Consider the following 17,199-nt stretch of genomic DNA (forward strand, 5'->3'; position numbering starts at 1 on the left):
TAAAAAAAAAGTAAAAGAAAGAAAGGAATGTAGCAGACCAAAAGAAGATGGTTATCGTAAGGAAATGATTCAGAGAGGGGAAAAAAATGTTTATAAATAAATAAATGTAAATAAATACATAAATAAAATTAATTTAAATGGTTAGATTGGTAAAGCAGGTAAAGTATTGATTTCATTTGATGAAGGTAAAGAAATATTTACATCCAAGCCGGGAAGATGTTATATTTTACAATATTGCCAACCTCTCCCTCTCTCTTTGTGTGTGTGTGTGTGTCTCTCTCTCTCTCTCTCTCTCTCTCTCCCACTATATATATATATATATATACATATATATATATATATATATATATATATATATATATATATATATATATATATATATATATATATACATATATATATTTATCGAAGTATCTATCTATCTTTCTCTTGTTTTCCTTTTTACCCTTTTATTTTGTTTCAATGTCAATATTCACAAAGATAGATTGAAATTAATAGGTATCAGAATCGATAATTTAAAAGTGTATCCATCTCAACATTTCTAGTGAGATCCTGATATTTTGCAGAAAAATATCAAAATGGTTTCGTGCAAAAAGGAAATGTTGCTATTCTTTGTCTTACAATATCAGATATTGTACCATTTTGTTACCAAGAAAATTCTCTAGTTACCATTCAATATGATGCATGCATCAAAGATTTTATCCTTTTCTTTGTGTGCATGTGTGTGTGTGTTTTCCTTTTTTAATGAAAAGAAAGCAAAAAGTGATGATAGGAACCTCTTATAACTAAATCCCCCCCCCCCCCACTAAAATTACAATGTTTCATTCAGTAGATTTAAATTCAATTCTTGATGGTTTTTGATAGTTTAATAATCTTAAATTTCCTTGTTTGATTTTGACTGGTTGTGTTTGCTTTGCATCTTATTTAGAAATGGATTCTGTTCTGTGTATTGAAATGTTGTCAGATATTTTACTTTTACTTACTGGGTCTGGAATTAGAGCCAGTGTTTATTGGCCTCTGTAACTCTTCTGATACCAGTGAGATTGATGCCATAAATAAAAGAAGTGAATACCTGCCTGAAACGGAATTTTGGAAGGGTGCAGTGTCTTGACAGTTAACAAATGATGCAAGTAGTTTATTCTTTGCTTTGACATTTCTGAAGGCGAAAAAAGTGTTTTCAGAAATTATGTTTCTGAATGTACAAGATCAGATCCCTTGTTGTTACTGTTTAGCCACAGGTCAATTTTGATCAATCAGAACTATGATGAAAGACATTCCAGCCTTGACTCTCCTATCTTTCTCAATATCAGAATATTATATTATTTAGTGTGTCCTGTTTTTTTGTTTTTTTTGCAAGATAGTAGGATAGTGTGAGTTGAGGGAAATCAGCTGCTATTTCTAGCAGATCTAACAACCATGTAGAAGCTCCCTTGTCACTATGAGGTGATAGGTAGTATGTGTATAGGATCAAAATCTAATTCAGGCTGATTTATAAAGAAAGGAGTCTCTTTTGTAAATTTATCCACCATTTATTTCTTCCAAACTAATTACAGGCCATAATATTGAATTCCAAAGAAACTGTTGGGAGAATTATACAAATTCTTTAATTACTTCTGCTTCTGTAATTAAAAATGGCCAAACATTAACCAGAAACTTCAGCAACATTACAATTTGTCTTTTTTTTTCTTTTTTCACATCACAAGACCAGAAATTTATAGACAAATGAGATTGACCTGAATCATTCTTACCTGAATGTCTTTGATATTCCTCTTACCTTCTTCTCTCTTGAAGATGAAAACAAAAGACAGAACTGAAGATAGGGATAGAAACCAACTGCCTACGGTGCTAGATTCTAGAACATTAAAAGTGAAAAGAAATGTGTAAATAGTTTTCTAACCTTAGCCTTAATATCCATGTCTTTCACTGAAGAATTGTTTTAGTTTGAACAAAATTTTAACAGAAAATTGAGTCATTGTAAATTCGATTATTGATATTGCACACAATGCATTCTTTAAGTTGTTACTGCACAGTTATATCAGGGTGTTTATTGCAGTGATGGCCTGAACACTGAATACTCTGGCTAGTTCCAGGGTATTCCACAAGTAATGGTGAGCCCAGTAATACCTGAATTCAGAAATGAAAAAGGCAGAACTACATACTCCCAAGTAATCAGTCTGATACTCTGTCACTCCTCCAGAAGCCAGCAAAGGAGCTTCTGCATCATCATTCAATTTGCTGGAAATGGCAACTAGATCTCCCTCTAATCATATCTTACCACTTTAGATAAGGGGAAGAAATGTAGTACTAGAAATACTTCTAGAAGGAGAGGATGGTCATGGCTAGAATGCCTTTAATAATGGGTCTGATGAAGTCTGAAGAATATCAACGCTGGAGCTAAACAACAGCTCCTCTATATTCAAAACTCACAAATTTAAATCCAATAAGTCTACAACCTTCAAGAACTTCTCCCAATCAATTGAGAGCCGTGTGTATATTGATGTCTGTAAAGATCAGAACATATAAACAAATGAAAAAAAGGTCTCATAAAAAATCTAATAACAAAACTGTACAGAAAGCTTTAAAACCACATCATTTTGGGTTCGGTCCCACTGTGGTATGCTACCTTGGGCAAATGTCTTCAACTACAACCCCAGGCTGACCAAATGTCTTGTGAAGGAATTGGATTGATGGAAATTATATGGAAGCCCATCATGAATGTGTGTCTTTGTGCTTGTTTCCTCCACTGCTTGACAGCCAGTGTTAGCTTGGTTACATTCTTCTAATCAAGCTTACACTGCAGATCTTCAGTGGAGTCCAATTAGTGACAAACATTTCAGCCAGGTTTCTAGTCTGGGCTCAACTAATTCCTGTTCCAGTATGGGAGCCCTGAAAAAGGGATTATGAGTAGAACCCTTCCTCTTTTGATTACACCTTTTAGAATTATTTTTATGTATCATTTCAATTATTTTGTATTCGCTTTTCCATACTGGCATTGGCTGGACTAGTCTCACCAATTCCCCCACCTATAGCCAACCCTTTCAGTTGACATACAAATGTGGTATGGCTATTTCTAATACTGTGATACAAACACGCATGTGTGAAAAAAGCACCCAGTTTGCACTGGTGTTAGGAAGGACATCCAAACACTGGAACCTTGTCATAACAGGCACTGGAGCATGATGCTGCTAACCAACTGACCACATCTTGGCAAAACATTCAACCGATGCCAGCATGGAAAAAAAAGGCATTGGACAATGAACGAGGACAAAAAATTGTTTCTAAAATAGAGGCACAATGTTGGGGATTTAGAGGATGAAGTATAATCGATTATATCAGCCCCAGTACATGACTAGTACTTTATTTTGTTGATCCTAGAAGGATCAAAGATAAAGTTGACCACAGCAGAATTTATGCTCAGAATGTTAAGAGCCAGAACCTGTGTATGAAATAAAGAGACATGTTCTGTAGCCATTGCTCACCATCTTGGATAAAACAACATTCTATCAGAGATAATATTGCAAGAGTGACAGAGTAAGAGATAAAGCGGAACACACAAACAGTAAGAGGCAACAAATAACTAAAAGGTATTCAAAGTAAACAGTTTTAAAGCAAAAAGCCAACAGGTTTTTTTTTTAAGTTATAATGAAGAATTAATTAACAAAATTTATTTCAGCTTTTCAAAACTTTAAAGATGCTATCAACTTTTATAAAAAAAAAGATGATTTAACTCTTTTATATGTATTGAGTTCTTTATCAGATAATATTAATTTGGTTTTAATATATCTCTCTATATAAGTTAAAGACCTATACATCACACACACACACACGCATGCACGCACACACGCATGCACACACACACACGTGTGCGCACACCTAGTATTCATTTTTCTCATTTTTATTTACATATATATTTACTTATTTGAACAGAGTTAATTATATTTCTCTTTAATTTTAGCTTAAATTGACTAAACAGCAGTTTGAAAATTAATCAATATATAATTTTAGATTAACTTTCATTGAATAAAACTAGAAAATCTAAACCTGTAACGATTCACAGTTTTTGAATTGATCCAAATGTGTTGTTAAGTACAGCCTCTTGTCAACAGTGCAAATATAAATAAGTCAGTAAAATGGATATATTTCTTTGAAGGAAGGATTAACTTTCAAGACAGCTTAAGCCAGATGCCTCTCTGTAATTGGACATTAATGTAAAAAGTCTCTTTGCTCATCATGATTATCCTTCTCATGTCTGCTTTTCTTAATAGCATTGGTTGAATACATCATCTTCTGGGTGTGTTTGAACATAGCACTGGCTCTACAGAGGTTGTCATATCCTCAATAAAACTAAAGGGTCCTCTCTACTTCACAATTGCACTCACTTTGCAATTGAATGTCTTGACAAAATCACAGACTTACAACCCCCAAAGCACCAAAACAATCAGTGTGCTCAACGCTGACATTTACAACTACTGACAGAGTGCTAGATTCTGAAAACTGGTCCAAATCATAATAATTGTGAAAGTCAGCAAAAGCCTAAATGCAGAGGAACAGAAAACATTGCATTCAGACAAAGGTCACCATGTTTGTGTCCATTGTGACCACCATCAGAATCTAATAGAGGCCATAGAAACAAGCTGGTCAGTAGAGAAACAGACTGGTCAGTAGAGAAACAAACTGGTCAGTAGTGAAACAGACTGGTCAGTAGAGATAGTACAACACTGCCCTCGCTGTCATGCTACATCTCATATGAATATCTACTGTATTTCAAGTTCACATTAACCCTATTACTTATTCGGATAGAGATGTTATGCACCACATTACAATGTTTCCTCTCCTTTTTACTGCTTTCTGTGAATACAGAATGCTTGGACAAATGTAAATGTGAAATTGTTGCAATTTCAGCTGCAAAACTGTGATTTATTGGAAATGAACAACAAAGTATATTCAAGTCGATAGAAATATTTAAGTAGGAAATCTTTTCAGTAGATAATAATTATTAGTTTGTGCATTATTTTAAGCAACTGAACTTTGGTGCCAACCATTTCATTTACTTTCTGAGCTGATTGCAAACTTTGGATGTGCATAGTGACATAGTTTGGGGTAAACAGTGGTGACACCAATCATTTGATTGAAGACCGATGGGTCATCGGACTACACGATCAGTGCTAACCATGGCAACACAACCTTTAGCTTTCATTTTAGTTGTTTTGAGTACCAAAAAAAAAAGTTTCTTACTAAATACATGAATAACCTAAAGTCATTTACTGCAAAGTTCAGCCTTGATTCAGCAGAGATTGGATTAAAAGCATTCCAGCCCTGACTGTCCATTGTTCTTTGATAAATTCTTTTGAATATCAGGGACTGCATTGTTCAAAGAAGTTTGCCTTCATTTTTTAGATGGTAGGGTATGATTAGTAGGACATTTAGCTGCTATTTCCCAAAGGTCAAGTAACTGCATAGAAATTCTATCAGTGGATCGCATTTCATAGTTGTACGACTTGCAGATGGCAATGCACTCAACTGTGAAATGTGTTACTGCCACCATTTTTTGGCAAATCTCTACAGTTTTCAAAAGCTGTTATATTAACGAGTGCATTAAAATAAAAACAAATAGTGTAAATAAAATAAACAAAAGTAGAATCTTATGGGAGAAAATTCCTAAAAATACATAAAAACCACACAGATCAGAAACTTAAGTTGGTTTGCTAGAAATTTCAGTGGAAAAAATTGATCTAGTTGCTGCGTTTGGTATATGTAAATAATAATATTTTACATGGAATCCCAACAGCTTTAATTTTGATCAGTTTGTAATTGTGGTATGTTTGATCTTTTTTTTCTTTTCTTTTTTAACCCCCTCTGCCACTCTACCTCTTCCACTATCATTCAATAGTTTCAATGTATTAGAGAAAAATCAATAAAGCTATTCAGCAGAGAATACTGGTCACATGATTATTCAGCCACCATAAATAGCAACCTGTTTCCACTTGTTACAGATATGTGTGTGTGTGTGTGTGTGTGTGTGTGTGTGTGTGTGTGTGTGTGTGTGCATGTGTGAGTGCGTGTTTGCTCCACTATATTTGATACTGCATTTTAGTGCCAGTTCAGTGTCAATCAGAACATATCTATAATTAAAAGTATTACAACCTGTCTTTTTAACCTCAGACACAGTCACTCTCTCTCTCCAAAAATTGGATTCCACCACGGTCAAGTTCGGAAGAACTTTGCCACACAGTCATCAAGCAGCAGAAGCATTTGCTCCTACTAGATGGTGTTTTGAGACTAGGGTCTTTTGCCGTTTCAAGTCTTTTTAAGGGAAATTTGGTAAACTGATGTGCAAACTTGTTGGCTTGACCCTCCACATGGTTCCAAAGTCCCATTTATTGTGGTATACTGATTCAACCTGAAAATCACAAGAGTGCTCAACTTTGGAATACTAAGCCACATGTTAAGTTTTAATGATTAGGCTGTTCAGCAGATCAAATATTGGTTGCTCATTAACAAAAATGACAGCGTTATCATCATCATCATCATCATCATCATCCACGACTACATGATTCAATGATTCCTTCCCGTTTTTAAAATATCAATATGAATGTAGCTTTTTGTGAATACATAAAAGAGGCAGTGATTGTTGCTGTTGTTCTTGATCGCTTCTGATCGAAAGCATTCCAGCTATGACAATCGTTTCTCTGTTTCAAATATTGTATATCTTGGACTACATTATTCAGTGAGTCCTTCCACTATTTTAAGAAATAGCTATGATTTAAGAGAGATGTCACTATTATTTCCGGTTGGGTGGGTGGCCACTTAGATTTTCCCTTACTGGCTTATGCATAAACATATTCATGCCCTGTATGTATATTATGGATTTCAATATTGTAATTGTGTTGAGCAGATATGTGTATATAGACACGTGTGTGTGTGTGTCGGATTGAGGTGTACAACAAGTGTACCAAACAGAAATTCCTAATAAAAGTCATCTTCCCTTTTGCTAAAAGGACAATTTACCTTTTGTCAAGTGCTGGTCAATATGATGTAATTAACTGAAACTCTTTTTGGCAGTGCTCCAGTATGGCTGCTCTTGTCGATATATATCAGTGTCCATACTGAAATAGGTAGTTTCTACACAGAAGGTCAACATTTCCATCCTTGATGGTATACTAGTGCATTCTTTTAGATGGGTGTCTGTCACTAGTTTCTCTTGTATCACCGATGGTGCTTCACCAGTTGGGACTTTGGTGAACAGACTTATCACATCTAGACTCACCATCTGGTTGGATTCAGTGGGGGTATCCTTGATCAATTCTGTGAAGTGGGTTGAATTCTTCATGTACAATGTTGACTTTCCTGCTAATGGACTGATTATATCCATCAAGAAGCGACTCAGTGGATGACATGCTGAACCTCTACAGCTTACTATAGGTCTTAATGGAATACCATACTTGTGAATCCTACGAAGACCATACATTTGTGGTAGTTTACTGTAGTGGTGAGTCAGTTGTCTGTACTTCATTGGTGTAAAGTGATCCTTGTTCTTGATCAAGATCTGTGACAACTTCCTCTCTGTTTCCAAAATAGAGTCTTTCTTTACTTTGCTGTAGCTACCATCACTTATAAGACTTGCCAATTTTTTAGAGTAGTCAGACTTGTTCATCACCATTGTAGCATTTCCCTTGTCTGCTGGCAGTATTATGATGGAATTGTCATTCTGTAGTCTTTTGATAGTGAACGTTTCTTCCTTAGTGATGTTTGGTTTAGGAAGTTTCGCTTTCTCTAGTACCTGTCTCACTTTCCGCCTTAGTTCATTTCCCTGAGCTTTTGGTATCTTTACATGGACTCAATTATGTGATCATGTGAACTCAATAAAGCCATCCATACAGTTCACAAGGGAAAAGGAAAAAGACAATCAGCTGGCCCTTCTGGACGAAATGATATATATATAATGAATATAATAAAAGTTGACAATTTTTTTAATGTTATATTTATTTTGTAAACAAATAATACAATAATATTACATAAGCATTTTAGAAGCATTTCTTTCTTTTCTGGAAACTTGTCGCTACCAGCAAGTGGTGGCTTGTGGACTGGCACCGGTCGGTCTGCAGACCACCACTTTGAGTAGCACTGCCTTAAGTCATCACAAAGAATACTACAAGTCATTTGTCCAAGATGTCACACTCTGTGGTATTGAATCCTCAACCTCTTGATTGGGAAGCAAAACTTTTAACCACTCAGCCAGGCTGTCATTTATTTTCTGTACGTAGATGTGTGTGCATGTGTGTGTGTGTGCGTGTGTGTGTGTGTGTGTGTGTGTGTGTGTGTGTGTGTGTGTGTGTGTGTGTGTGTGTGTGTGCATACACAAACAGATAGACAGCAGCTGGAATATAAGAAAGTGTGAGAGATCAACTATCATCTGGAACCATCATATGGTAACTAGATCATTCACACTGCTGCTGCTGCTGCTGCTACCTCCATCACCACCATCACCACCACAACAACAACAACAACAGTTATGATGGTAATATCATCTTTGTAAATTATGTATCAAGTTAATCACATTCAAATGGACAATAGTCAAATAAAAATTAGTTGGAAAATTGTTGTCGTATATTCTTGTGACTTCTTTTATCAGATAAGCTCAGTGATTAACTAATTAATACCAACAGCTGTTTCCAAATGTCTCACACTTAGATATATATACACTCATAAACACTTACGTGTATAATTATATTTATCTCATTAACATATGGACACGTGTGTTCATTGTGTAAATGTGTGGTGTTTGCAGTTATAGTCTTATAACTGCACATTCATTCATGTTTCCCTCTATGCTTATGAATATAGTTTTATATGTTTATGTACATAAATATACATTTGCATATATACATGTGTGTATACACACACACACATTTACACACACACACACACACACACACACACATATATATATATCACTGTTTGTTTATGTATACAAATGTGTGTGATGGGGAAGAAGTGGTGCAATATTATAGCAAAAAGAATAGAAGAGAGTTTATATGTCTGTTAATCTCAATGATATTTGTTTCTGTAGCATAAAGTAGGAGAGAGAGAGAGATATATATTTCCTGGGTAGGAACTAGAGATTATCACAGCTAGCTTTCCCCTTAACACTCCAAGCCAACAAAACGATGTTACTGTCTCCCACCCCCTCCAGTAGACATACTATTATTATACGAACAATATTACAGGCTGCCCATCCAAAATTGTATCAACTTCATCCCTGAGGTTCTCATTTATAATCTAATCTCAAAATATAAACCAGTTAGGGAACTTCTATGTTGTTGGTTGACTCGCTAGAAATAGCAGCCAGATCTCTTTTAAGTAAGACTCTACTTAAAAAAAGTAAAGGACTTATTATAACCTAATAAGAAAAAGAAACGACAGTTATGGACTGAGAGTCTTTAGTCATTGGTCAACACAATCAGAGTTGATTTGAGGCCAAATAAACTAGAAATAGCAGTGAAATTGTTCTCACACTACATCCGACCATTATAGAAAAAAAGAGAAGTTGCATTTTTTCCTGAGTCTGCTGACCTTGGTTTAAACAACAACAACCACCTCTAGAATACTATTTGGAACACAAAGAGAAGGGCTGTACAAGTCAATGTGAAAGGTGGGGCTCTGTGGGGTCACTGGACCTGCTAAAAATTGTTGTTGAAAAATAATTTAGCAAAGAAACCCCTTCAATCTGTTGTGATTCTAAAAAAATGGAACTGCCATGGTTAGAATGTCATTAATTCTGCTCAGTCAGAGTTGAACTGAGCCTAAACAATATTTTGAGAGATTAAAAAAAATTTTTTTTGAAAGCCATGTATGTGATGTTTGTGAGGTGGAGTTACTAAATGGTTGGCACCACTGGGTAAAAGGTTGTATAATCACAACCATTCCGTGGTTTTGTACATAATTCCCATTGCACTGCTCAGTCAGATCATCTATGCATTGTTGTATAGCTTTAGAAGACTGCTAGACCCAAAGGAAAACAAGCAACAAAATATAAACCTTTCACGCAAGAGCTATTTCCTGAACTTTTCAATTCAAGTTAACACAGATTAAAATTAAATAAAGAAAATAAAAGAAACTTGATGGTAGTGCAGCCTAAGTAGAGCCAGATGGCTGAAATGAGTAAAAGATTGAAGATATTAAAAGAGGGGGGGGGGGAACAGAAATGGTTGGTGAAAGTATATAGGGAGTTATTCATTAGATATGAGGCTTTTAATAAATGGCCTTATCATGAGGGGCCATCAAAAGGAATTGATAGAAATTCTATCACGTGTTCACTGTGCAGCCTACACAGCTCATAGATGCACAGATGCAGATAAAATATGCACTAACACAGGAAATCTAATCCATATGAGAGGGAAAATATGTCAAAAAAAGAAACATGGATGCTAGTAATGGTTCACTTGAAGTGATAAGTTGTATTGACAAGTGAGTTAATGATAGCATAAAGATTAGACCCTTTGCTATGTGAATAAATAGGGGGACATTCTGTACTAACTGACAAGTGTATAAGGAGCCATCTGGAAAACCAACAGGCAGCAAGTGTACTTTATAGACAGAGTTAAAAGAAGGGCAATAATAATGATAGTGGTTGTGGTGGTAACGAGTGAAGAGAGATTATCTAAACAGGTTGATTACAAGAATGTGAAAATAGAAGAGTTAATAGGAATAATAAGGCTAAAGTGTAGAATGTCTGAATGGATAAATTATTGAACTGTCAGAGTATTAGTATATGGTTACTGGGGCCCTATTTGTCTGTAATTTTGTGTTTCCTTGTGTTCCATGTTTTTCCATTTCATTCAACAATTTACACCTGCCTCTCTTGCTTAGGTACCGGAATATTGTCTCTTGTCCAAAGAAAGCCTTGTACTTTAAATATCTCAATCAATACTACAGGAGTCTTCCCAGATTCATATTAAATGTAATTATTGTTACCCTTCTCAATCACTTTATATTCTATAGTCCTATAAGAGGATTTGATCATGGGACTTTAGATTACCAAACTACTTGTCAGACTGCAGCTTAGTTAATGAGTTTATGTCTCTGTATGTTCCCTTTGTTTTATAACCTTATAAACGGAGTGGGAAAAGGTAAAAAACCCAAATGCAGAAGCAGACACAACATCAAGGATCTGATGAACACTACTTACTTGTCACAACACAGTAGTCTTTTATAGCTGTCTCAACATCCAGTTGCACAAATGAGCATCTCTCTCTCTCTCACACACACACACACTCACACTCACTCTCTCTTTCACTCTCTGTCACACACACTCTCACTCAATTTGGAGCTAGGAAAACAGTATGTTTAATGAAACTAATGACTAACGAGTTTGAGTTGCTGCCAATTAGGAGTTGCGGAAAGCATTAGACAGGGATCAATACAAAAAGTAAGATTCAAATTGCAAATGCATGGAAATATCTCCATTTGCTGAACATGTCAACCCACACCAGTCGAAAACGAAGATGGATTTAAAAAAGTTTAAATGGAAAGTAAGAAAGGAAAAAAGAAAAAGTGTCCCTTCATTAGAGTTGTTGAGTAAATTTTTTAAAACAAGGCACAAATGGTGTTGAGTGACAGTTGCAAAAGTAAAAACATAATTTAGTTGTAAAACGAGAACTAATTAGTACAAGCTAAGCTGTTGTTTGTTTCTTCTCAATTTAGAATCTTGATAGTCAACCAGGCAGCTTATCTGAGGTAAATATTTTAATTATACCCCATGAGGGTTAGAGATGGCAGAGACAAGAAAAATGTAGAGAGTGATTGAAGGAAAAAAAAAAGTATTTGATAGAAGAAAATATATTGTAACTAGAAACAAAATCTCAATTAAGATAATACGGCCAATTCTTCAAATACCCTTCTTCCATCTTTAACCTTTTTATGTCCATTATTCTTTATAACTTTATGCAAATGTAAGCTAAATAATAAAGAACGCAGAAGCAGATTTTTTTTTTTCAATTCTTTTACTTTTATAAATAAAAATACATTTGGGAAATTATGCATTGCAATTTGTTATAGAGCAATTTTCTCTTATTTAGATTGCAATTATAAACCTAATGAAATCAGGTTAATTAAAAAATAACAGCCTATTTTATGTGATTATCTAAATTTACAGAATAATTCAACCCATTCTTGTATTTATGTAATTTATTAAAGCACAGGTTTTAAATTTTAATTTCATGGACAAAATTAGTTGGGGGTTTTTTTTAACACCTCTGATATCCAGATACCGTAAAAAATACCTGTTTTAGTTACTTCAGAATATTCAATGCAGGGGGCATTAAAAGGTTAACAAGAAAGAATGATATTAGCCAAAGATTAATATTATTTTGTCCAGTAATTACAGGAAACAACTTTGGAAATATTTCAGAAACTGAAAATAATGTTTGTCATGAACTAATATCCTTTTTTTCTTTATCCTTCTGCAGACTTAGCTTTTTAATGCTTCCTGCATGAGATGTATTAGCAACATGTGTGTGTGTGTGTGTGTGTGTGTGTGTGTGTGTGTGTGTGTGTGTGTGTGTTTTATTCTCTAAGTATATCCCAGTCTTGGAGTAGATGCATGACATCCCAGTGTAACATAAGAGCGAACTAAAAGGATTGCCAACAGGAATTGCATCTGGTTGTAAAACTCTACCCCAGAAAATCTATCCATTCTAAGCCAACATCGAAAATTGAGCAGATAACAATAATAATGATGATGATGATGATGATATAATTTGAAAAATACATTCCATCATTTTTGCTTCCAAAAAAGAAAAAAAAAATAGATATAAAACTACAAAATGAGAAGAAAATAACAAGAAAAATTCTAATTGGCATTAAATATATCTGATTTGTTCTTTCACAATTAAGTTCAGCCCCAAAAGATCGACTTATTTCTATGATTTTTATGTCAAGTTCTAATCATTGTCAGCAGAGAGAAATTCTCAAGTCTCCAAGAGTAAATGTTGAAATTTTAATTAATGTCTTCCCAATGACATTCTTCACCTTCTGCCTTTTTCTTTCAATCTTTCTATTTCTTTATATATTTTTCCCTTCAACCTTCATCATCATTCCACAGAAATGGCATCTCCTGGAATAGCAAAACCCAATTGAAATATAAGCAATTTAAGCTTTTTTTTTCTTTCTTTTTTTCCACAAATTCTACGAAGTTGAAAACTTTAATTTCCCTTCCATTTTACTATCTCATCCATCACATCAACCAAAAAGAAGATGAGAAAACTCAAAGAATTGCATGAAGTATGCAGTTAGGCTGGATCAGGAAATACAGAAAATATCCTGATGGCAGATGTAATGTTCCAACTAGTCTGTTACGTTTGTAACCAAAATAATTTTAAGGACATCACTGTAAGTATTTTTGGTGAGGTTGGCTTGTGGCTCCATGATTTATGAATGCAAGGTTGTGTTACTGTTATAGACACACTAATTACTGAACGAGAAAACCTGGAATAATTAAATGGAAAAAAAAAAAAAACAGATGACAAATTACAACACAAGAGCAAGTCAGAATTATTAAGAAACCAGTTCTTCATTCTTGGAGAAATAAAAATCCTTTGTTCCAAATTAGAATCAAAATTAAATCGTGAATGAAGAAAGATTAAAATCATCAAAGAAGCAATATGTCTCTTGTTTCACAATATTCCTCAATTGATTTGTAATAAGCTGCTCCGAAAGGGAGGCTGTTGTACTACAACTTTTGTACATTCTCCATTATTGGTGGAATTGATGTAGGTCTGTGTCAGTATAATAAACATGGGAAAGAAAAAAGCTGAATGAAATATTTAGAGCAAGATCTTGAAAGTGTTATTCAGTGATGGGAATGATGAAAAACAAGTTCGCAAGTGGGTCTGAGGAGGCGGAGGAGGAGGAGGGGGAGGCCTTATCCACATTGCAATACAAGACACAGAGAAGATTCCAACTCAAAAATAATTCCATGTATTCCTTGAATTCAAACAATTTTCATAACACTGGCTGCTATTTATTTTAAAAAATCAGTCATAAAATCACAAGCAGTGCTCCAGTGTGGCCACAGCTGAATAGCTAAGACTAATTAACAATGGAAAAGTTAAAAGGAATTTAATCAGTAAATTTGAACATTTCTGAAAAAAAAATTACTTTGTTTTTGTTAGGATTTTAAAATATTTGAAATAAAGAATGACATTAAAGAAATAAATGAAATGAAAATATTTCGTAATCATTACACGAATGACATTTATGCCACCCAACGACATAAGTGAATTGGAGAATGGTCCTCCTTTCAACACTGACATTTAAATTTAATAAAAAAGGTGGTGTTTCATGCCTGTCTGTCTTGTCCATCTTTATCCCAGCTGTGTACACTGGTCAGAAATAATAAAAACAAGGATTAAATGAAATGAAATAAAGTTGAAATCCAACCTGGTTTCTATGACTTATATTACCAGCAGCTTGCCTCCACTCTGTGGCTATGCCAATACTGAGATACTGTACTCCCTTTCTGAAATGGACAAAGATCAAGCTATGGAACATGAATAGACAGACCAGAAAGTTGCTTACAATGCACAATGCACTTCGTGCTAAGAGCAATACCGAAGAAAGGAACTACGAAGAAAGGAAGGTGGCAGAGGAAAAGTAAATGTAGGAGACACATGTTAATACTGTGACACAGAGTCTGAAAAATTATGCTGTTCAAAGTAAAAGAAGAAATTTATTAGCAGCTAGCAATACCGAAAAAGCAACCAAAATAGTAGAAGGATTCAAAGAGAGAAGGAAGAACAACAGAAGAAGCAAGTGGAAAGAAATGGAACAACATGGTCATTTCATGCAACAAACTGAGAATGTTGGAAGTAAAGGTTGCTGGCTCTGGTTGACAGATGGGAACTTGAAATACAAGACCAAAATGCTAATTATAGCCACTGAAGAACAAACCATTCGAAGAAATCTGGCAAAGATTGACAAAACTCAGTCAGACAGCAAATGTAGAATCTGCAGGAAAGGAGAGCAAAGTATCAATCACTTTTTGAGTGAGTGCAGTATACTACAACAAAAGGAGTATAAGTGCAGACATGGCTGTGTAGGCAAAAGAGGGTACTGGGATGTTAGCCGAGTGTGTGGCTTCAAAACGACAGGAAAGTGGTATGAACACGAACCAGAGGCTGTGATAGAAAACAAGTATTATAAGATCTTATGGGATTGACCATACTACTAAGACAAGAAGACCAAACATGATTAATCAGAGATTTTGCAATTACCTATGTCAGCAGAGTTGATACCAAACAAGTTTAGAAACATCAGGATCTAGCAAGAGAGCTGAGGAGACTGTGGAAATCAAAGATCAGAACAGAATTGGTGCAACACTAAAAATACTACCTAAAATAGTGAAAGAGATTGGAATTGAAATTCACGTTGTTGACCAACACAAAATGTACCTCTGCAAGAATCCTAAAGAAGATTCTTGAGATTTGAGGAGACTTGTCACCAGACATCAAGATAAAATACCTGTTAACTAAATTAGCATGCAGTAGTGCAACTACGCCAACAGCAATAATGAGGATGATGATGATGATGATGATAATAATAATGAGAGACAGTAAAATGGAAACAATTTAAACAACATTATATGAAAGAAAACAAGGTATCAGTCTCAAAGATGGCCAGAAATTTTTGAGGCACAGTTGTCTTCTTGTTTCCAGTAAAAGAAAACACATTGCCTTTTCTTTGATTGCATATTAATGATTGATTTTTGAAGATTTTCAGAGTTGGTCACAATTGCAGCTAGGTGTTTGTGTACCTTCTCTCAATGTGAAGATGCACACACACACCAACACACAAATAGAGAGAGAAATATATGTATGCATATATATTCTTGAGTATGTATGTATACATATATAGCTGAAGGTAGTGCTCCAGCATGTTTCTTGTTGTGATTACTAGATGAAACTGAACATATACATATGCCAGTAGGTGTGTATACATTTACATAGGTGTATATAACATGAAATGCATAGCGCCGCCTGGTTACAGCAGCTTCTATGCCGGCAGTCAGTACCTGTAGCACTTTGAAAAAACTTGTATTCCTGTAGCATTTGTTAGGAACTGTTTAAAATATATATTTTTAGAAAGAAATTAAATAGATGGAACAAATAAGCCACATGTGTGTACACACGCGTGCGTGCGTGTGTGTATGTGTGTGTGTATATGTGGGGAGAGAGAGAGAGAATTGAGTAAAGGAAGGTTAGAGCAATAGAGGGAGAAGTCAAAACTGTGATATGTGTGAGTAGCAGTGTGTTTGTATAGAATTCTATATGTATACATGTGTGTGTGTGTTTGTATCTGTCTGTATACTATTTATCATTTAGAAAGCTTTTTAACTAATGGTAAACAGAGAGAGACTATATATGTCTGGTGTACCTTCAGAAACTTCCACCAGCCTCTTCTCTCATTTCACACCATTCCTACAGCAGAGGCAGTAGTAGCACAACACACAGAATAAGATTAGGGTAAAAAAAAAAAAAAAAAAAAGAAAGCAACAATTATAGCAAAGAGCCTAAAAACTCTTCAATACAACTATGCTTACAAAGAAACTGATAGCTTAAAGGATGGCTGTCTTTTGGAAATTAGCAGATTTCACTGCAGAGAAGTTAGAGAGAAATTCATCAAATTCTAATCAAATTTAAGTAAGTTATCCATTTCTGAATCTGTATCTGGCTCTTCACCCTTTTCCCCCTTCCAAGTAAACTTGGCAACTTCTTCAACTATAGTTATGATTTCAAGTTCAACTGTTTAGAAGAGATTACTACAATTTAGTATTTCCTTTTTCAGGTTCGTAGATGATAATATTCTATGTATCTATTCTGTTATATTATGACAAAATCAACAGAATGTCTTTCTACTGTTTTGGTAGGGGAGTAGGAATTTTTTTTTTTATATAACAAACTGATGTTCTACAAGAGATTTACCAAAAGTGTTGTTGGTGCAAAAATCCAAAAAGCATAATAGACAAAGAAATATTCTCTCTCCCCATTTCTATTTAAACTTTTAACAAAGCCTTCTTTTTGTTTGTTGATATTTTCTGAAACTTCCATTTTATTCTTTGTGAATTATTCTAGAAAATATTCTTGTTCTAATTATATAAAAAGTTCTTTAGAATATGAAAAATTGATCCCCTTGTTTCAATTT

At 34.6% G+C, this 17,199-nt stretch overlaps 1 protein-coding gene across 11 annotated transcripts in view; it reads left to right on the plus strand.

Annotated features, from left to right (window-relative positions):
• Nucleotides 1–17,199, plus strand: part of LOC106878768 (irregular chiasm C-roughest protein) — an 898,223-nt gene that overhangs the window by 725,888 nt on the left and 155,136 nt on the right. For 2 of the 11 annotated variants that reach the window (XR_016241878.1, XM_052967827.2), the window contains exon 1: nt 6,946–16,697. The exons of the other annotated variants lie outside the window; for them this stretch is intronic. The gene's annotated coding sequence lies outside the window, so the exon portion shown is untranslated. Of the gene's footprint in view, nt 1–6,945; nt 16,698–17,199 lie in introns of those variants that run through there. 11 annotated transcript variants of the gene reach the window in all.

The sequence above is a fragment of the Octopus bimaculoides genome, chromosome 5 (genome assembly GCF_046866305.1).
Source record: "Octopus bimaculoides isolate indiv1 chromosome 5, ASM4686630v1, whole genome shotgun sequence".
Lineage (NCBI taxonomy): Eukaryota > Metazoa > Mollusca > Cephalopoda > Octopoda > Octopodidae > Octopus > Octopus bimaculoides.